We start from the raw sequence: 23258 nt of genomic DNA on the forward strand, positions 1-23258 counted from the left end.
GACACCTCTTGGTGGGTTGTGATTTGATTTTTCATAGAGGCCTCCCGGGAGTGTGTTTCAGGAACAGGGTATGGGGGAGGATGCGGAAGGATGTGGTTGCATGCTTGATCAGAAAAGCAATAATGAAAAGTGGATGGAGATGGGGAGAGAGCAGTGGGAGTTTTCTCATCAATCCTGGGTCCTGTTGGGCCAGCAGCCCCTCTGGTATGTTTAGGGATGCTGTGTGCCTTAACAGCCTCCATTTACTAATGCAGTAATGACCTGCTGAAGGAGGATTTGGCTGCTCTGCTAATTGCATTCCTCCACTGCACAATAACTTAACACGTTATTAAGATTCCACAGAAGAGGGTCAGGGAATTCATCTCTCTCCAGTGCTCTCCTGACCCCAGCACCATCTCAAACACACACAGATCCCTTTCCTCTTTTTCCCAAATCCAAATGGGTGCTTTCAAAAGCTTGAAAAGAAACACTTCATCACCTGTAAGTCTGGTAGAGTCACACTTTTCCCTTCATATTCAACATTTTATGCCTAATTTTAAATAGCTGCAAGCTCTAACTCTCCTGCTGTACACTGCCCTGGCAGAACAAAAAGACTCAGAGATTAATTCCATGGAGTAAGATGCTCACAACTTCAGGTGGTGCAAGTCATGTATGTTGAAGATCAGACCTTCTTTGCCATGGCTCTGGTTTTGACAAACTTGCCCAGCTCTGAGGGAAGGACCAAAGCATTGTAAAGAGATGTTTTTTACCCTGAGATATTGGTATGGTTGATTATTGCACAACCTGACCCAATATTGTTTCTCCTTTGGGTAAAAGACTGTCAGAAAACAGTATAAGGAAGCAATGATCATTCCTGTGTGTACATTTATAGTTGCTAGTTGGCCAAGACAATATGGTCCAATACACTCCAGGCAAAGTGAAGGGTTAAAAGCTTTTCATGATGGCCAAGATCAGCAGAGGAAGGGGTGGGATACAAAGGTAAGTGAAGCGATTTCAATCGCATGGCAAATAAGAAATCATGACAGAGGTGAGTGCTGCCCTCAGCATCTCAGCCTGAGGGGGACCTAAGGAACCTCCTCATTGTACTGCTCATACACCATCAGGGTGATGGCAAGCAAGTGGCTTATGGTGATGGCAAGCAAGTGGCTCAACTTACATCCTGCCATTAAGGTTACTTGGGATTGCACCTTCTCTCTTGCATGGTGATCTCGTTGAGCAGGCTGAATGCACCACACTCGATTGCCAGTGAAGCCACCCACACGAGTCTGAAGGCTGGGGCACTGCTCTGACTCACCAGCAAGGCAGGGACCAGCTCTACTCCTCCCTATGCCTGTCTCCAACCTTGTCCACCCTGCCTCAGCTGCCTGCCCCCTCCAGACAATGCACCTTCAGCCTGCTCATATGCCTGCAGCAGCTTTCCTATTAATACATGTCAGCATCCTTCCATTTCTCCCTTCAGAAATCTTCCTAATAGTCTCCTCTATACTACACCATGTTCAGGCTCTAATGATTTTATCAGCTTGTGCAAGATCTAGTTAGCATCCTGTCACTTTTAGGCTACTGAATTTGGAGAGGGAAGAGATCATTTATGTCATTGACTCTTGTCAGAATAACATGCACACTCAGCTCACTAAATAAATGAATGGTAGTAATAGCCATAAATAATAATTATATATTAAAATGCAAGCAGGTCTACAAGTTACTTGATAGAAGCTTTCCTCTGGCCCTGACTGGTTGGAGCATAATTTGTTTTATAATCCAACCTCCTCTGCTCTTTCTCTATTTGTGTATATCCTTACATTTATATGTAAAACAGCAAAGAGAAGGCTGCAGGTTGGGTTTTTTTTCTGCTGCTGAAGTACCACAAAGCTTCACTGAGGCACTTACCTGGGATGAACCAAGCACAGTGAACTAACCTGAAAGCTGCCCCATGACAATCTTCCAAAAGTCCTCCCTTGTAGTGTGTTGTTGGTAGGAAACATTCATGCAGGTGCACCCATTCCAGCTCACCACCACCCTCCCCTCCCACCAAGGCGACAGCAGACATAGTGCCTGAGTCACCCCGCAGGCTGGATCCATCCTGGTGCACAGCAGCTGTCAGGAAGGGTTAACTGCTGCTGTAAATAAGAGGCTGTCAGGTCATCAAAGTGAAGTCAAATTTCTTTTTTATTATTATTTATTTTAAAATCCCCATGAGTCTTGTTGGGTTATTTTACTCCTTCTCTGCTCAAAAATTAGCTGGTTTGAACACCACAAGCTCTCTGCTCCAGCATGATCATGCTCAGGTGCAGAACAAGTTGGGGTTGGTTTCTTCCCAAATAAGCTCATTAATGTATTAGTCACAAACAGACTTCAAGGACACTTGACCTCAGTGTCTCTGCTTTCCTCTCTGATCATCTTCCAGCTTCTGCTTCAGCAACAGAGAACTACAAAGCAAAGAAATGGCAGAGTCAATGAAACAAGGGCAAGACAATGATGAGGGCTGTGTGTGGCTCAGCAGAGCCCAGCCTGTGTGCCGTGCTCTCTGCAACTATTTCCACAGGTTGCTCCCTGGATGTAAACCCAGCTAGTTCCATCAGGAAGCATTTTGAGTCTTCATCTGGATGACTTTGTATCTCTTTGTGCAGAACTCTAAAAAGTTGTGTTTAAAAGCCTTAAATGATTGGTGAGTGATAATAACTACAACTGGGGAAAGTCTGAGAAGCACACAGGGTAAACAGCACTGAGGAGGTACAGAAAGGAAAGGAAAAGGAGCAGTAGATAATGCAGGAGAAAAGAGAGTGGCTTCTGAGCTGATTTTTATTTTAACAAAGAGCTTCTCTTCTGCCTTCCCAGCTCTGCCATTCCCCAATTGCATTAAAGTGGTTGGCAAGATGAATAATATTTTTAGATGAAATCTACTGGCAGAACAACAGGAACTGCAGCCCTTTTACTGTTCAGCTGGAAATTTCTGCCACTGCTTCTGGTAAGTATGGCTGGTGGCAGGACCTGGCTTGTAGCTTTAACCACATGTGGGAAGTTCATGGGGCAAAGATGCCAAGTCTAAAATTAACCCCCTTGAAAAGGAAGAAAAGAAAAAGTGCTCGGGGCAGAGTGAGAGTGTTTAAGTTGTTATTTTTAGTTTTTCATTATATGTAAAGATTTGGACTAATTAAGGCTAAAAAAGCACATATCAGATCTCAGTGTTTTCTAGACTGAAATGAGCAGAGCATTTGCATGAAGTCCTGTAACTTTCAATCCTTAGGCAAGAGGCAAATGAGAGACAGAACACCAAAGGTGAAGACTTAAGTACTGTGCCCAGTTCTGGGCCCCTCAATTCAAGAAAGATGTTGAGGTGCTGGAACATGTCCAGAGAAGGGCAACAAAGCTGGTGAGGGGCCTGGAGCACAAATCCTATGAGGAGAGGTTGAAGGAGCTGGGCCTGTTTAGCCTGGAGAAGAGGAGGCTCAGGGGTGATCTTACTACTGTCTACAACTACCTGAAGGGGCATTGTAGCCAGGTGGGGGGTGGCCTCTTCTCCCAGACAACCACCAATAGAACAAGGGGACACAGTCTCAAGTTGTGCCAGGGTAGGTATAGGCTGGATGTTAGGAAGAAGTTCTTCACAGAGAGAGTGATTGGCATTGGAATGGGCTGCCCAGGGAGGTGGTGGAGGCACCGTCCCTGGGGGTGTTCAAGAAAAGCCTGGATGAGGCACTTAGTGCCATGGTCTGGTTGATTGGTTGGGGCTGGGTGCTAGGTTGGGCTGGATGATCTTGGAGGTCTCTTCCAACCTGGTTGATTCTATGATTCTATGACTCTCTCAAGCTCCCAGTATGGCTGTAGAGGGTGGACTCAAGGTGTCATCAGGTTTTACTATGGGCAACACATTTCTCTGAGTTCCATTCCTGGGACTCTGACAGTTTTCTTTGCAAGGATTTCAATGTGTGTCACTCCTGGGCTTGAGGAAAAGAAATCAAGAAAGTAAGAGGAAAGGATCAAAAGAGCTGGAAAGCAGCTAAGAGGTGCAGAACCAAAACATAGTGATGATTCCTAACTATTATGGGGTTAGTTCTATTTCCAAACTTTCTGAGCATTCATCCTGATTTCAGAGGCAATATGAGCCCTGAATTCTGAACTTAAGTGCATGTGAGAGCTGAGCCTGGACACACTGATAAACTGCTTTCAATAGCTTTATTACTGTGTCAGTATCACCAGAAACCCAAGGCCAGACTCCAAATAATCACTACTCCATCTGTCAGCCCAAGCAAACCATTGGCATTTAGGCCTTCTTTGGAATTAAGATATAGAATAAAATCATGGAATGGTTTAGGTTGGAAGGGACATCAAAGCTCATCCACTTCCAACCCCCCACCACGGGCAGGGACACCTCCCACCAGAACAGGTCGCTCAAGGCCTCATCCAGCCTGGCCTTGAACACCTCCAGGGAGGGAGCAGCCACAACCTCCCTGGGCAGCCTGTGCCAGTGTCTCACCATCCTCACTGCAAACAACCCTTTCCTAGCATCTAGTTTCAATCTCCCCTCTGCCAGTTTAACCCCATTACCCCTTGTCCTGTCATTACAAGGCCTCATCAATAGTCCCTCCCCAGCCTTCCCCTAGGCCGCCTTTAGATCCTGGAAGGCCACTGCAAGGTCTCCTCGAGGCCTTCTCTCCCCCAGGCTGCAGAGCCCAGACTCTTTCACCCTGACCTCACAGCAGAGCTGCTGCAGCCCTCTGAGCATATTCGTGGCCCTCCTCTGGACTCACTCCAACAGTTCCATATCCTTGTGCTGGGGGCCCCAGAACTTCACACAGTACTCCAGGTGGGGTCTGAGGAGAGCAGGGTAAAGGGACAGAATCCCCTCCCTTGCCTGCTGGCCACGCTGCTCTTGCTGCAGCCCAGCACAGGGTTGCTGTCTGGACTGCACTCACACTGCAGGCTCCTGTTGAGCTTTTCATCACCCCAGATCCCCAGGTCCTTTTTCTCAGGGCTGCTCTCAGCCATTTCCCACACTCAGCCTGGAGTTGTGTTTGGGATTACACCCACCCAGGTGCAAGACCTTACACATAGCCTTCTTAAATGTCATGAGGTTGGCACGGGCCTACCTCTCCAGCCTGTCCAGGTCCCTCCAGATGGCATCCCTGCCCTCTAGCAAGTCAACTGTGCCACATAGCTTGGTGTCATCTGCAAACTTGCTGAGGGTGCACTCAATTCTTCTGTCCATGTCACTGACAAAGATGTTAAACAGCACTGGTGCCAGCACTGACCTCTGAGGGATGCCACTTGGCACTGGTCTCCAGGTGAACACTGTGCCCTTGATCACCACTCACTGCATGCCACCATCCAGACATTTCCTTATCCAGCAGTGCTCCATCCATCAAGTCCATGTTTTTCAAGTTTGGTGACCAAGATGTCATGTGGGACAGAGATATTTCTATCTAGACTCCATGATTCGTTGTTTTGTCCATTCCTTTGGGAGGCAGTCCTCTGTGTCTGCTCCTAAAAGCTTTGTTGCTTTTCCTACTCTGCCCTCTCAAACACAGACCTGAGGGAACTGCACTGCTGTGGTAAAGCAGAGATGTGTGCTCCTAAGGGAACGGCATAGAGTGAGTTCAGGACATCGTATTGGAAGGAAGTGCTAAGATGGAACCAGTGAGAAATCAGTTTCTATCAGTTCATGAATTCCCACCATTAAAAATTATCAAACCTAGGCAGTTATGTAGCTCTGCATAAATTCTTCTGCTTTCTTCTTGTCTCAGTCCTCAGCTTGTGCCTTCACAAACTTTACTCAGAATAATTATGTGAATTTGATTTGTTTTTTTTACCTTTTTTTAATTAATAAACCCCTGCTAAATCTTGTCTTCTGCCAGCAGATGAGGACACTACTAAACAATCTAGTATATATAAATCTTATTAGAAATAGCCCCTGCTCAAAACAAAAATTTATGGATGATATTAATAAGAGAATATCAATATCATTGCCAGTATACTGAGATCTCAGTACTACACCACAAATGTTTCCCAAAAGCTATGTAAGAAATTCAAACAGTTCAGGGTCTGAGTGCAGGTCTCTGAATCCTTGCTCAGGCCTCAGTCCCTCTTGGCAGGTAGTGGATTTGGATGAGGAAGGATGGAACAGATACTAAAAGCAGAGGGATGGATCATCTCTCCTATGAAGAGAGACTGAGAGAGTTGGGATTGTTCAGTCTGGAGAAGAGAAGGCTCTGAAGAGACCTTATTGTGGCCTTCCAGTATCTGAAGTGGGCTGCAAGAAAGCTGAGGAGGGACTTTTTAGGATGTCAAGTAGTGATAGGACTAGGGTGAATGGAGCAAAACTAGAAGTAGGTAGATTCAGACTGGATGTTAGGAAGTTCTTCACCATGAGGGTGGTGAGACCCTGGAACAGGTTGGCCAGGGTGGTAATGGAAGCCCTGTCTCTGGAGGTCTTTAAGGCCAGGCTGGATGTGGCTCTGAGCAACCTGACCTAGTGTGAGGTGTCTCTGCCCATGGCAGAGGGATTGGAGCTAGATGATCCTTGAGGTCCCTTCCAGCCCTGACAGTTCTGTGATTCTATATTTCTACCTAAACAGTCCTATCTTATCTGGGACAAACAACATGGGATTGGTGAGGAGCATTTTGGCAATGCAAACATGAGAGAAACAATCCTCTGCCAGGGTTGGGGGGCTCCTGGTGCCATTAAATAAGAAAAATCATCTCAGTGGAGAATTCCTGGAATAAGACAATGGTGATCAATAACAAATTCCCAGTTGCTGCTGGAAAAGGCTTCTAAGCTATTGCAGGCAGGACAAAAGTGTCCTCTGTACCCTTACTGAAAGCAAAGTTCTAGACCTGAAAGCTAAACTGAAGCAAGGCAAGCTCTCAATTAACTTCTCAAAGTGCTCGCAGTTCCCAGGTCAGGGCAGATGAAAAGATAAATATTGAACAAAGAAGGTTCTTCTGTAGCTGAGCCTCTTAATGAATACAAAATTTATACAACATCTTTGAGGAGTGCTTTTGCCTCCTATCAACTGTTCCTTTCCCAAGCCAGTGATGAGATCACAGCCCCTCCTGGGTGATCAGCTCTTGAGTGATATTGGAAGATTTATTGCATGCCCAGAGGCAACTTGAGTTTCCCCTTGAGCTCTGGAAAATCAACATTATCACTGATAAAAGAGGGAAAGATTCTCATTAGAAAATCTGTAGTTGGCTGAGAAAAGGGATAAAAAATTATCCATTGCTAGATGCCTTTTATTACTTTTGCTACTGACTTGTGTGATAGGATGAGAGCAAATGGCCTCAAGTTGCACCAGGGCAGGTTTAGTTTGGATATCAGGAAAAATGTCTTTACTTAGCGTGATCAAGCATTGGAATGGGCTGCCTAGGGAGGTGATGGAGTCCATCCCTGGAGGTGTGCAGGAACAGTGTAGATGTGGCACTTGGGGACTTGTAGAGCAGGGTTATAGGTTGGATTTAGTGATCCTGTGATTCTGTGATAGCCTGTAGCCACCAGAAGCTAAAAGACCAAAGAGCACGGTGGGTGGGGGGACATGGATTTAAACTTAGGTTTCATTCTGATCACAAGAACAACGGGTATCATGTTCTCAGTGTAGAAAATCAAGACAAAATCTATCCCATCTTGCTGTGATGCATCAGCTGAGCCTGCAAGGCTTAGCCAGCCTGCAGAGAGGGAGAATAATCAAAGGTGATAGTCTGTATCAGGCAGTGCTATTGTGCTAGTGGTAGGAAACCAGAGCAGTAGGCATCAGGGAGGACAGTGCCTCCTTTTCCTTGGTGCCAAGACACCAGCATGGGCTGCTTTGCCATTGGAATGGGCTGTCCAGGGAGGTGGTGGAGACATCATCACTGGAGGTGATGGGATGGGGCACATAGTGACTGAATGATAGATGATAGGTGATAGGTTAGACTGGGTGAGCTTGGAGGTCTCTCCCAACCAGGTTGATTCTATGGTTCTACGACAATTTAACAACCATGGCGGTGTTCAGTTCACAGCTGGACTCGAAGTACTTAGAGGTCTTTTCCAACCAAAACAATTCCATGATTCTATGATTCTCTAACATGGGTAGATCACACAAGTCCTCTTAATTGCTGTCTTTCTCCTGTCTGCTAAAGCCTGGCAAATCCCTTCTTAACCATCGTGAGAAATGGAGAGGCACTACAAGTGTCAGCTCTGGCATTAACCTGGTCATAATAATTTCTGGGATTGTTGCTGCTTGTTAATTGCCAGTATTACCATCAGCCATGGGCTCATCATCACTGCTTAGGAAAAAAAAGCCACAAACCTCGTTGCTGAGAAAGTTACTGGTGTCAAACAGAACAGCAAAGATTTTTCACAGGCTAAATAAGACATCTGCACCTTCCCCCAAGATTTTCTGTCTGTATCTGGCCGTTCAACAAGCTCAGGAAGAATGTATGAGGAAGAAAAAATTAAATGCTTATAAATAATATTGGAGGCTGTTTTTCTAAGGCCAGAGAAGGATTACTGTAAGCAGCAGTTACTGCATGTCCTGGGGGCTTAAGGAATCCCTTAGGTTTTGCTTTAGTAAATTATTTGGGGGAAAAAATTGATTAATCCTCTTCTATTACACGGATTAAATAAACATGTTTGCAATTTATCTATGGTGTATCCTGATCTAGTGTTACAAACACTTAAATATTGCATAATGGAGTCATACCAGTTCAAATAGGAGAGACAGAGTTTTTTGTGGACCTGAGCCAAAAGCTCACTGACATCAACAGGGAAGCTTTCTACTGATTTCAGTGAGCTGCAGCTAAGATTCCATAAATGCAGGAAAGCTTTTTAATGGCTACCTCTGAAAAAAGAGTGAAACTTAGGAGAACTCTGGGCTGTGTCTCGTCTTTCACTAGCACACTCATGAGCTAAATTGTGACTACCACTGGCCAGAAAGAGCACAGTCCAGTGCCTACATCCCTTATTGTTTGCAAGCCTGTCACAAAAACATTTAAAATTTTATTTGGGCTTGAGCTCTGCAGGGACAAAAGAAATATCAAATACTGTAGGTCTCTGTATAAGTGTTTAAACTTGTAGCCATTGTTTCCTTCTTCCTAATGACCAAACCACACAAACCCAATATTTTTCATTAATGGATGCAAAGCATCAAAAGATATCCAGATTGAAAATAAGCAATGGCTCCAATATGCCATAAGCTGAAACGTTGAAGCTGAAGGAATTTTTCTACTGACTTTGCTGAGCTAGAATTTCACCCAAAGATGATTAATTGCCACGGCTTTCAATGTCCACAAATGCTATTTTGTAATGTGGAATTGTCTAAGCCAACTCTTAAAAGTGACGTAAGTAGAGCAAAACTTAGAGGAACTGGAAACAGAAGTGCTAGGAGAGAAAACAACAATAACACTTTAACAGTTGTATTTTAAGGGGTAACCATATAAGACCTGTTCTCTACATGAGAGTCATGCAGTGGCAATACAGTTTTACCAATAGCACTCAGATTTTCATTTCCTTTCTGCAGCCAAGTGTCCCGAGCACAGCTGCAACTAAGGTATGACACATTAACCACAAGAAGAGAAAGAATGACTCTGCACTTTCCTCTCATGTCCAACCCGTTCCTCTTCTCTCTCAGTGCAACCATTTCATTTTGTAAGAACAGAAAATGAAATCTCACATTGCATTCACACCTAATTCAGTGTGTGTGTGTGTGTGCAAGGCACGTCTCTGTGCGTGGGTGCATGGAGATGTAGATCAGGAAATGCCAACTTCTCTTCCTTTAACCTGTCTTATACTCCTCATTTTCTTCTTTTGCTTTAATGCTCTGCATGTGAACTTTCATGGTTTGCTCTAATGAGTGGGACTGAAAAAGAAGAAAAGGGAAGGACACAAAGAATCACTTTTAAAATCTCTCCAAGATATTGTGGAAAACAAAAGAAATCAACTCATAGCTTTGTGTGTTGCATGGGCTTCAGACTGGACCTCCAATCTCTGCCACCGGGGCCACCTTCCCAGCTCACAACAGAAAGATGATCTTATTTGCAATGACCAAACTCAATCTGGGTGCCTAAACCTAAAACAGCACTGTTAGGCTATCCAAACCCCATTAAAGTCAGCAGAAACCCTTTGTCTAAAGTAACCTTCTCACTAGCTTTCCAACCTTTGTTGCAGCAAGCTGATTTTACTTGTCTCCTTTTGATTTGGACTCCACCAGCTTTAAGTTGCATATTGGAGTCTCCTGCATGAGAAGCCCAGGTTCTCATTTTTTTCTTTTCAGTAGGAGCCTGCTGCTGCAGATCTCCTGCTCTTTAATCTTCTTATTTTACAGAGAAAAAATAACTCTTACTTTATTTGCTACTTTGATCATGGATAACCATGGATGAGAAAGCATCCCATTTAATCATGGCTGGATGGGAACAGAACCCAGATGTATTGCCTCTGATGGATCACTTCAAGAAGCTTTACATGAAAAGAACAAGGACTGAAGTTCTGTATCAGAGACCACCTGCAAGGAGAGTATCCCAAAAGATACCCAGGGGTCTGATGAAACTCACTCTCTTACAGATCCTAGTATAAGTCAGTAAGCAGAATATAGGGGAAGGGGGTTGACAACAGTAATTGATCAGAAATGAGACAATCAGTGGACTCAAGTGGCTGCGTGATTAATCGTCAGGGTCCAAAAATGCCATTAAAAGCTGCAAATGATGTGAAAATTTGAAGTGAATTTTAAACAAGTATACATTTCCTGACTCAAAGGCACTTTAGCCCTATAGCCTGCAGCTTAGAGACATTTATCTGGCTTTCTTCCTTCGATCGATACCATTAAAGCCCTAAAAAAAATCCTTTCTCCATATAGTTATAAAATATCAATTACATACATTTTCATTAGCTGAATGCAGTGATCAGGGCTGATACATTGCTTGTTTGTTTCTCAGTGAGACATTGTTGGCACTCTCCCAGGCATAGCCTTGCCCAGTGGGAGCATCCTCTAATCACGCTGATGGGGACCCATATTTGGCACCTTGCTTACCCACCAGCCGTCTGCCCACAGCTGTATCCAAGCTGTCAGTCACAGAGCAGAAGATAGGGGATTCTCCTGCCCATCACCCCTACACTACATTAACCACTGGTGCCTGCAGAAAATATTCTGCTGCAGGATTTAAAAGCTTCAAGCAGACACTAATGAGTTATGCTAAACTCACTGACACTCTTGTGGAAAGTACTTTCTCTGCTGCTTCACTGATGTAGACGTTTAGATAGAGGAAGATAAGTCACTTGCCCGAGGCCATGCACTGATTGAGTATCAGAGACCAAATTAAACTCTGACATTTCTTGGCCCTTAGCTCCATGTTGGGGAACTCCTGCCTCCTGAAGTAACTGTTGAAAGGAAAACTAACCCACATCATGCCTACATTAAATATGCCACCTACTCTGTGCTCACCCATTCCTTTGCTTTTAAATGCCACCCTGTCAGCACCAGCATGCAGACCTTACCCTGCCCATACCAACATCACTTCCTCCTCTTTCTCAGTTCAGCTCTTTCACATGTCCACTAGTTTGCATTGCCACCCAGTTCACCTTTAGGTAGGCCAACATTCAGCAGGAGATCTTTCCTCAAAAAGGCAGGAGATGAACATGTTTGGAAGCATGAAGATATTTTCAAACCAAGCAGAAACGTCCAGGGCCACACTGAATGTGGGTTTGGGAAATGCAGCTTTTGGGTTTCATTCAGCATTTCTTCTTCTCAGAAGCAACACAAGAAAGGGAAGGCAGTGGAATCACAGAATCACAAAACAGACCAGGTTGGAAAGACCTCTAAGATCTTCAAGTACAGCCTATCACCTAACCCTTCTAATTAACTAAACCATGGCACTAAGTGCCTCATCCAGCTTCCTCTTAAACACCTCCAGGGATGAGGACTCCACGACCTCCCCAGGCAGCCCTTTCCATGAAGAACTTCTTCCTAACATCCAGCCTGAACCTACCCTGGCACAGCTTGGGACTGTGTCCTCTTGTTCTGTCCCTAGGTGCCTGGGGGGAGAAGAGACCAACCCCACCTGGCTACAATCTCCCTTCAGGTAGTTGTAGAGAGCAATGAGCTCTGCCCTGAGCCTCCTCTTCTCCATGATGAACAACCCCAGCTCCCTTCAGCCTCTCCTCGCAGGGCTTGTGGAAGAAGGTTAAATGTTAGCATTAATTATTACACAAACATGTAAACAAGTAAAAAAGATGACATAACTGTCACTCAACCTGCTGTAATTTATGGCTCAGGTGTCCTCTGAAACCATGAGCCACGTCCTGGATATTTTGTAACCAAAGTACAAGAACATACACACCTTCCTGAAGAGTTTGAATGAGGCTAGAAAACATGAGGCTCCCTCTGAATTCTAAGACATCCAGCAACATTTCTGTGTCTGCTCTCCTGTCGCTTCAGACTGATAGGTTCATGGAGTCAGTCTCATCATTTGATGAATTTTGGCTCTGGAGGAACACCAGGTTTTCCCAAGTTATCATGGCAAGCAGACTAAACACTTCTTGCCCTGCATTTCTTGTCTTCAGCCACCACCTCCACTCTGTGGCAGAGGGCAGCAGATGCTGGCGCCGGTGTTGCAGGTTTGGATGTTGCAAAACAGCATCACCTAGCAAACCTCCAGAGAGAGAGCTCTGCCTTGTCCCCATACATAAAGGTGCCTTATACAAACTTCTCGTGCTTATATAGGGTAGCACAGATAAGAGCACTACAAGACCTCACTTCCAATGATAACCCTCTCACTGGTATGTTTGCTGACAACCTATTTTGGAACAGAAAGTTCTCTCTAGTCCCTAGTTCCATCCTATGTGAGTTCAGGATTGGGAACTGCACTTGAAATCCTAGTGGAAAGGGAGAGAAGCATAAGCAAAACACCACAGAGGGAAACATAAAGCTTGAATTTTATTGCTGTAGTGCTGGACACAGAAGGGGTCAAGAAAATATTCCCCCAATGCAAAAGTGTTGAGTATGCACAAGCTAAAAATATTTTTTATTGCAAGAAGAAAGATCCATTGATTTTTTTTCCCCCCAGTTTTCAGCAGCTGAAGGAGCTACTCAGTTGAACATTGCAAGAAATATCCACATGACAGACTGCAGACTTCCACTTTTTGGTTGCTAGAGAAACATTTAGCTTGCTGCCTACTGCAAACTGAAAGCTTTGAGTTACCAGAGGTTTATTTCTTTGGAAGCAATTAAAAAAAAATGATGTTTTTCCTTGAGATTTCCTTAAATTTTAATGATAGAAAGAATAATTCTAATGGTGATTTTTAGCTACCTCTTCTCAGAGCTTTCTGTAGCTTCTCATAGCTGCCAGATCTAGTTTTACATAGATTCAAGAACTGCTTCTTATATGTGAGCCTTATATACAAGGCTACATGGCCTGTGTCCTCATGGGCATGTGTGCCCAAGAATTGGAGATTTGACACTGGGAGTTCCAAAGCCCAAGATAAAAAGGCAATGCAGTGCTGACTTGGTGCAGAGCCACCCAGCAGTGCTGGGAAATGCCACACGGCCAGCGGGCCTGGCTCTTTTGCACTGCCCACATGGTCAATCAAGGTCTTTCCCCAGCAAAGCCATCACTTCTCAGTAGTTAGGTCACAGGACAGCACATGGCTTTGTGCCTGCCAAAACCAGACCTGTCCTCACCACTTCTCAAGCACCGTTGTGTTCTGTTCTTCAGTCCCATCCAGCTGTTGCAGGAGAGCGTGTGGTTTAAAGCTACTTTGTCTCTTGGCTTCTGCTCTGCATCTGCCAGGAACTGCACATGCTGGGCTTACATCCGCACAGGGATATGTCTTTATAGGCAAGCCCACTGCCTAGAGCAGTTCCATAAAGGAACTGAGTCAGACTGGTCCATTGAATCTGGCCCTCCAAGGCTTGCAAGCTCTCCCAAGCCCGTGTCTCACTGGAGTGGTTTTGGCCAGATGGGAAGAAGTGAGATGTTCAGTGGTAAAAATGACACCACTTTTGATGAAGGGAAATGGTGAAGCTTTTCTCAAGGGCAAAAAATTGTAAGCTCTCATGAAAATATATTTTGCCTGTGAGAAACTCCTAACTACAAGAAAGCAGAGTTTTACAGGGATTTTGTCTGCCAAGGAGCTGTGCAGATGTGACTCATTTGCTCTCCCCAGGCCAAATTTTGGTTGGTGCCTAGAAAGAGGCTTAAACCTTCCTGCACAGACTCTTTGCTTTGCACCATAGGCCAGATTCCAGCTGAGAGAAACCCTCTTCACAGCTCTTTGGGCTGTTTGGTTAACACAAGGGACAGCATGGACAGAGACCTATCTACAAAGCTCATTGCATGTCCCACAGAGTTGTAAGTGTTCCCAAAGCCTTCCTCTCTCCCAGTTTGTGTCCTGTGGAAAATCACTTTATTTCTTTCTGGAAACAAGACTTCTTATGGGCATTTGCAAGAGATTAAGTGCTTGTGGCCATCTATTACCAATTAATCTTTCTGCCTTTAGGCTGGTAGCTGTGTGAAAACACCTTGAGCTCATCACATGTCCCCAAGGTCTGCAAAAAGCATCCACCACACTTTTCCCCTGTTCTGCTTTTGCCCAAGGGAAAGGGAATTTTAGCATTGCAAGAAATTCCCTGATTCTAGTGTCACCCTGAGGTGGGAGGTATCAGAGACCTGGAGTTCTCTCTCTACATGCTTCTCACAGGCAAGGGCTGTAGGAGGCACAGAGCAGAGGGTTCCCAAAAGACATATGGGCACACACACTGAAATCAGAGCACAACGGTCAGTTTTACAAGCAAATTAAATCTGGGTCAGATCTAATTCTATGGGGTTTTAACACCTAACTTTCTACTGACAGGTATTGTTTTATGACTTATGTTAGAGCTGATCCTTGGTCTGCATAGTCCCACTACACATTAAGAATGTGTCCAGAGAAGGGCAACAAAGCTGGTGAGAGGCCTGGAACACAAACCCTATGAGGAGAGGCTGAGGGAGCTGGGGGTGTGCAGCCTGAAGAAGAGGAGGCTCAGCAGTGGCCTCATTGCTGTCTGCAACTACCTGAAGGGAGGCTGTAGTCAGGTGGGGTTGGTCTCTCCTGCCAGGCAACCAGCAACAGAACAAGGGGACACAGTTTCAAATTGTGCCAGGAGAGGTCTAGGCAGGATGTGAGGAGGAGGTTGTTGGCAGAGAGAGTGATTGGCATTGGAATGGGCTGCCCAGGGAGGTGGTGGAGGTACCGTCCCTGGAGGTGTTGGAGAAAAGCCTGGCTGAGGCATTTAGTGCCATGGTCTGGTTGATTGGCTAGGGCTGGGTGCTAGGTTGGCCTGGATGATCTTGGAGGTCTCTTCCAACCAGATTGATTCTATGATTCTAAGGCTATGAACCAGATTATTATTGCTAATAGCAAGACTTGATAGTTTTATCATGCTGATTTGTATTGTTTTTAATTTCCCTAGATATTTTCCATGCTTTTCTTTGTACTTTATGTAACATACATCCAGGCAGCATCAAACAGCAGAATCCACCTTCCTCTCTAGCGTGACCATAAGTTTGTTCAAAAGCAATACATTTTACATGACAAATCCTGCATTCCTGTTATCACTGCCATTGGCACATGTTTAATTTCTGTTAGAGGTGACAGCAACAAAGCTCCTGTTGAAAATATGTTATGCAACCCAATACATCTCAGCTTTGCCTATTCCCCTTATAGGAAAAGGGATTATTTACTTATTGTCCTGAAATAGTGATGAAGACCATAGTAAAGGAAGATTTTAATCTTGTGTGACAAGAAGCCTGACATCCTTCTTGTTGCTGAGGATGTTGGTTTCATTTCTCTAGAGCCCTGTTACTACTGGAAGCATTTAATGTTTGGGTTCTGAAAGCAGATGTGGTCAGACATTTGAATCTGAGGGCTTCAGCTAATTACCAGCCTTCCAGGTAATTTAGATGTCTGTCAGTGTGTTCTTTCAGTGTGAGGAGGGTAAGGCATGGTGTTCATGCTCCCACTCTGGCTGGTCTCTATGAATGAGAATATCTCAGCTCTGTAGCTCACTGTGGTCTTTCTAGTCAAGGTGACAGGAGACACAGAGAATGCATTTTGCGTTTGACTTAAGTGCTTAGGTGGGTTCAGCAAACACTGGAGCACAAAGCACCATTGGGGCAATTCTCTGACTAACATAAAACTGTGTTTGATCTCCCCTTTGCTTCCAAGGAGGATTTTACAGCCTGGATGTCTTGAGATGAGGTTTTCTGCCAACTGTGGCTCAGGAAAAGAATTTAAATGTGATGGCTTCAGCCTAGTCCTTGGTGGAATATTTGTCCACATCGTAAAACCACTGGACACAATATGGAAATGCAATTGACATTAAACCAAATGATATAATCCCATCTAATGGCATTATAATGAATCCCAAGTGAACTGAACATGATTGGGCAAGTATTTCAAAGTGTTGCTGGAGCAGTTTTTATAGTGTAAAGGTCTGTGTTTGCCAACCAGTGGCCAGACACGCAGAGCAGACTCTAACACGTTAGCCAATTCTCACCCTGTAAACCTGTGGCTGTTTCTGAGAGAAACATCTTTTTTTAATTAGTGCTTTTACTTCTTGAAGGATTCAAAGGAGTTTTCTGAAGGGTGTTTCATTTTTTTTGAGAGTACATTGCTGCTATTCCCAATTAGCTATTTCTGGTCTGCAGTGAAATTCCCTGATGAGCAGAAAGGGATTGAATTTCTGTGTATCAACCATCTACGAAGTTGTGAGCCACTAAATGATGATGGCCTCTCACCCAATGGCTGAGTTGTGCCTTATGTGTCTGCATGGGTTGCTGTGTTATTCCTCTGCTCTGGTGTTAGTGTTTTTACTAATTTTGCATAAGGTACATTCTGGCATGGTTCTAAAAGCTTGATCCAAATGCTATGTGAACAGCTGAACGTCTGCTTCATTGAATGCCTTCCAAGAGCAATTTTCAAATCTTCTTTCCTCTGGAGAAATGGGGAGGGAAGAGAGGGAGCTTTGCCTCTGAGCACGGATAGTCTCTTCAGTTTTCACTTGAATAAATTCATCCCTTCTAAAGAGAGGTCATTTCCTAGCTTGATGCTACTGAAGAGTCTGGATGTTCTTGAAAGGGTGAGCTGCCCCTGAAGTCCCTCTAGATCGCATGAAATACTGAATAGCATTCACAACACTTTGAGATTGTGTCTGATATCCTGCAATGTGTTTCACACACAATCCTGAAATAGATGTGGAAGGGTTTCTTTAGGCTCAGCAGCGTTTGCAAAAAGCACATGGTTTGCATTTTCTCTTTATTGATCTAAATAGTTGCACAGTATTCAAGCTGATAGAAAATGGAGCTCCGTAGCTGGCCCTGGTGCAGCTCCCATCCTACTTTCTGGTAAGTATTAAGTATATGTCATTAAAATTTGTCTGAAGACACCCATTGTTCAGAACTACAGGATGCCTGACAGCATAGAACTTGCTCCAATCATACCATACTCATGTACACAGCTCCACTAGCAACCATCTCAGTTGTAGGTGAGCTAAAAGCCACATTCCATTGACTCTTAAATGGTGTTTCAAGGGTGTTTCCTTCCAGCAGGCTCTGGGGCTGACAACTGTTCATCAGAGTAGTGCAGATTTACTTGACTCCTTTTCAGAGCTTTCCTCTGTTCATGCCAATGCTATATAGAAGCAATATAGACAAGGCTGTTGTAGTAAGAGACATGTATAACCTGACCTGATTTGAGCAGGGCTATGCAATGATCAACATGTCCTTCGAAGTTCCTTTTGTGACCTGTGTGCCACAGCCAAAGATGATCACTTCAAACACATTGTCACTGATGATATTTACTGCCTGTTTCCCTTTACTGAGAGCAGGTCTTCCAGAAGGGATGCTTCTGACTCCCATAGTCTGGTCTGACTACTTGGATACTTCCAACAGTAACAGCATAGGCAGTACTCTGCAAGTGTAAACCTAAATACAACATCAGAACAAAGCATCTATAACCTAGGCTGCAGCTCCCAGGGGCCTTTAGTCTTATCTCTGAGCTGACCAGTGTCATTCTGCTTCTTCAGGCCTTCTGCTCTGACCTCACTTGTGCTATTAGACCTCTGTAGGGCTCACCTAATTCTCATCTAGCATTCAGCCACCTTCTATAATCCTGCCTGAATTTCTGTGAGTTGTTTCAGGAAGAGGTATAAATTGCACCTTTGTTAAGGTCTTCTGCTGCCCTCTGTGAGCTGTACAGAGCTGTTATACACTGGAACAAACATGATGGCAGACCACTTTTAAAGCACCTCCCTACTTGATTAAGAAGGTCAAGACTTGCAAATATACTGGAAACTTTTGAGCTGATCTAGCTGAAGTTAGCTGATAGTAGGCAACCATTTCTGCACACACTCTCAGCCAGAGTGCTTTGCTTCTCATAGACTATGCTACCTGGACCCCAGGCTTATAGAGATTGAAACACAAGAATACAGAGTCAGTGATCAAAATCACTCCTGCTGGCCTTGAAGGGTGGAGGTCATGAGAATGGGGCTGCACTCTTCCAACCCCTACCATCCTGTGATTCTATGCCTGAAACACAATATTTTTTCCACAACCTTGGGACTAGCAAGCGATGAGAAATGTCTCTAACAGGCACAGCAGCAGGCAACCTGAAATCCTCCCAGCAAAATTTGCACAGCTAATGAAGTTTCTATATCAGAGAAATACCTTCACCAAAACTACTGGAAGTCATTTGAGTGCTGCAGCTATTTATGACCCATGAGGATTTCCCCAGAAAAGAGAACATGAAAGATGATCTTGTCCCCAAACACTTAAGTTCAATGGAAACTGAGCAATGAGGATTTTCTCTGGAAAACAAAGGCCTTGCAATCTTTGCAAGCAATCAGAGTCTCTTCATGATGTATCCAACAGAACACTTCTGGTCAGGCATTTTATAATGCTTTGGCCTACTATGGTGATGTAAGTGCTAGAACACAAAACCAGATCATAGAATCAGTCAGGGTTGGAAGAGACCACAAGGATCATCTAGTTCCAACTGCCCTGCCATGGGCAGGGACATCCTACCCTAGAGCAGGCTGCACAGAGCCTCATCCAGCCTGGCCTTAAACATCTCCAGGGGTGGGGCCTCAACTGCCTCCCTGGGCAACTCATTCCAGGATCTCACCACTCTCTTGCTGAACAACTTCCTCCTCACCTCCAGCCTGAACCTACTCATCTCCAGCTTTGCTCCATTCCCCCTAGTCCTGTCACTACCTGATAGCCTAAAAAGTCCCTCCCCAGCTGTTTTGTAGGCCCTGTTCAGATCCTGGAAGGCCACAATAAGGTGACCTGGGAGCCTCCTCTTCTCCAGACTGAACAGCCCCAACTCTTTCAGTCCATCCTCATAGAAGTGCTGCAGCCCTCTGATCATCCCTGTGGCTCTTCTCCTGACCTGCTCCAGCATCTCCACATCTTTCTTGCAAAGGGGGCTCCAGAAGTGGATGCAGTACTGATTGATAGATCTATGAACCTTGAAAGCAAAACTCATCCCTGATTATCCTGTTTGCAAATCTCAAGAACAAATTTAGCTACACTCGTTGATACCTAAACCACTGTAGCCAGGAACACAGCACAACTTTAAGAACAGAGTCCTGCATCTCTGTTTGCAAAAGGACAAATTCAAGGAACCTTACGTGTGGGATTTTCTTCCTGATTTCAGTGATTCATTGGACTTCTGTTTTGTCCCTTAGAGCACAAATCCTGTATATTTTGCTGGGAGAGTTAGCAATTTTCAAGGGCACTTTTCCACCCTAACTGAGGAGGGAAGTGTGTGATTACTCACAGATATATATCATGTTACCAAAATGTCTGCCACTGCCATAGGGTATTGACTGCCCTGTGATTTTCACCTGTGTTTTGTGGATTAGTGAGTCTGTATCCAGAGGTGAATGAGTGCTGCTGACTATCATACAGCAGCAGTCTTCTAAATAAACAAACAAAACAAAGAGAAAAGGCATTCTGCCCAAGAGGAAAATAACAAACCAAAAGCAGGTAACAGGCAGATGGGCTTAGGGGTTTTTTTCCTTGGGTAAAGTGCTGTGGATACAGATTAACTTTGTTTGTTCAATATTTACTGTATTTTCCTCTTCCCTGCTCTGAATCGAGGACTGGAAGCACTTTGTTAAATGGATTGAAATTATCCTAGCTTCACAGCATGCCTTGTAAGTGCCCTGTTACTGTCTTTGGCTGTGCTGTTTTGCAACTGCACAGAGCAATACCCTGTCAGGGGTTTCCATAGAGCCCCCTGCCTCTGCTATGGCAACAGCACACTCTTCGCTTCTGCTCCTCCTCAGCGCTGGAGGTCTGTGTGCATCAGGAAGATGCTGGTCCTTAGGGAGTCAGGACATCCCAATGGATTGGAAAGCTCAGGCCTGCCCTAGAACAGAGCCCACTCAGAGCTCCTGTGGCTCCAGAACAACCACTACCTGCTGCACAGGCGCCCCAGCTTTGGCATCCCATTCAGGAAGTCAAGTTTGCCGTGGAAGGAGCGAGCAGGACACCCTGAGACTCTCTGTGGGACTCCAACCACCTCTGTTGCTTGCCACTGCACAGCATGGTCTGCAAATAAGAGTTTCTTTGTCCTACAAAAGGCAGTGCTGACATCATGGAAGCTGGAAGAGATAATGCAGCCTTTCCACATCGCACATTCTACTCTTTGCAGTGTCAGAGGCAGAAGGGTTGGATGACCAGCTGGCCAGCTGTCTACAACTACCTGAGGGTGGTTGTGGCCAGGGGGAGCTTGCTCTCTTCTCTCAGGTGGCCAGCACCAGAGCGAGAGGACGCAGCCTCAAGTTATGCCAGGGGAGATTTAGGCTGGAGGTGAGGAGAAAGTTCTTCACTGAGAGAGTCATTGGACACTGGAATGGGCTGCCCGGGGAGGTGGTGGAGTCGCCGTCCCTGGAGCTGTTCAAGGCAAGGTTGGACGTGGCACTTGGTGCCATGGTCTAGCCTTGAGCTCTGTGGTAAAGGGTTGGACTTGATGATCTGTGAGGTCTCTTCCAACCTTGGTGATACTGTGATACTGTGATACCTGCCTGGTGGACATGGGGAAGGCTGTGGATGTAGTCTACCTGGACTTCAGCAAGGCCTTTGGCACTGTCTGCCATAGCAAACTCCTGTCCAAGATGGCAGCCCTTGGCTTGGACAGGACCACTCTGCACTGGGTTAAGAACTGGCTGGAGAGCCGGGCCCAGAGAGTGGTGGTGAATGGTGCCACATCCAGTTGGCAGCTGCCACTAGTGGTGTGCCCCAGGGATCAGTGCTGGGACCAGCCCTGTTCAATATCTCCACTGATGATCTGGACGGGGGGATTGAGCCCAGCATCAGTGACTTTGTAGATGACACCAAGCTGGGGTGTGTGTCCATCTGTTAGAGGGCAGGAGGGCTCTGCAGAGGGACCTGGACAGGCTGAACAGATGGGCACAATCCAGCACCATGGGTTTTAACAAGGCCAAGTGCCAGGCTCTGCACTTTGGCCACAACCACCCTGTGCAGCACTACAGGCTGAGGACAGAGTGGCTGAGAGCAGCCAGGAAGAAAGGGACCTGGGGGTACTGGTAGGTAGTAGCTGAATATGAGGCAGCAGTGTGCCCAGGTGACCAAGAAGGCCAATGACATCTTGGCCTGTATTAGGAATACTGCGGCCAGCAGGACAAGGAAAATCATTCTGCCCCTGTACTCAGCACTGGTCAGGCCACACCTTGAGTGCTGTGTTCAGTTCTGGAGCCCTCAATCGAAGAAATATGTTGAGATACTGGAACGTGTCCAGAGAAGGGCAGCAAGGCTGGTGAGGGGCCTGGAGCACAGCCCTGTGAGGAGAGGCTGAGGGAGCTGGGGGTGTGCAGCCTGCAGAAGAGGAGGCTCAGGGCAGAGCTCATTGCTCTCTACAACTACCTGAAGGGAGATTGTAGCCAGGTGGGGTTGGCCTCTTCTCCCAGGCACCTAGGGACAGAACAAGGGGACATGGTTTAGTTAATTAGAAGGGTTAGGTGACAGGCTGGGCTAGATGATCCTAGAGGTTTTTTCCAACCTGGTTAATTCTGTGATTCTGTGATGAAATGTAAATCAGATACACCTCAGCTTGTTTATGGTCTGAGATCATTGACTTTTGGATATGATACAATAATTTGTAAACCCCAGGCATAGGCATTTTGTCCACAATCCCATATTCCCAAAAATTCTTCAGATGTTTTGCTATGTACAAGACTTTTAATTATTGGCTAACTGCACAGCTCCTGAGGGCTATTACCTCCTCCATCCCCCCACACTACCAAATAATCCCTGTGACAGCCTTTCTGTGGGGATCATTGGCAAAACATTGATGAACTTTGGAATCTGGGAGATATCTAAGCAAACAACCTGCACACCTGCACCCTACTCTCCCCCTCAGATAAATGGGGAAAGTTCCCACCTCATCCAGAGAGGCAAGAGGATGTAGTGGGAGACCTTATTATGGTTGCAGCATAACTACTGCAGCTGTATCTTCCTAGTAACTGCTCTATGGGTTGGGACCCAGAGATGGAACAACTTTTGTGTTCACTGAATTCTAAGTCAATGTGTATAAATGTCTGTTGGCTTGATGCCTCTTTCTAACATTATGTGGAGAGAAGCTGCCTGAGGCAAATAGAGTACTTAGAGGGGCAGTTTTAAAACCAACCTGTGGCCAGGCAACTGGGCACAGACCGGCACCAGCATCCTCCCCAGAAAATATCTCTTGCTTCTTTTTCCCCTTGCTGCCTTCAGTTTGATATGAGCTGCCCTTGTTTATGGTATCAGAATAGCTGATGAAGATAAATATTGGACAGAAGAGCTGAGAGAGATGCAAAGGCAGTGTTTGGCTGATCCTCAGAGAGCCTACACCTTCCCTCCGACCTTCACATGATATTGATGATTTCATAATGGACATGCAGGAATATGGGATCAAAGGGAATATCTGAGTGTTATTGGTTCTAACTACCCAAGTTTAGTCATGCTTTTAACTTTAAAAGCCTTGGAGAAACAGCCCCTGTTTTGTTCTACATTTTATCTGGTACACCTTGCCTTGGTAGCCAATTAACATGTTGTGCTTGCAGGTACTAATCCTGCGTGCTCAGGCTGCATGTCCTGTGTGTTTCTGGATGCCATATATCAGGTCAAGGTGTTACACTGGTGATCGTTAAAAGGTGTCAGGGTGACATCCTGTCATCTTTAAAACATCACCATTAAGTAAGCTTTCTGGTGTTCAGCCTGGTACGAGCTGCACTTTTCTTCTTTGTTTGTTT

Source organism: Pogoniulus pusillus, chromosome 29 (genome assembly GCF_015220805.1).
Source record: "Pogoniulus pusillus isolate bPogPus1 chromosome 29, bPogPus1.pri, whole genome shotgun sequence".
In the NCBI taxonomy this organism is placed as follows: domain Eukaryota; kingdom Metazoa; phylum Chordata; class Aves; order Piciformes; family Lybiidae; genus Pogoniulus; species Pogoniulus pusillus.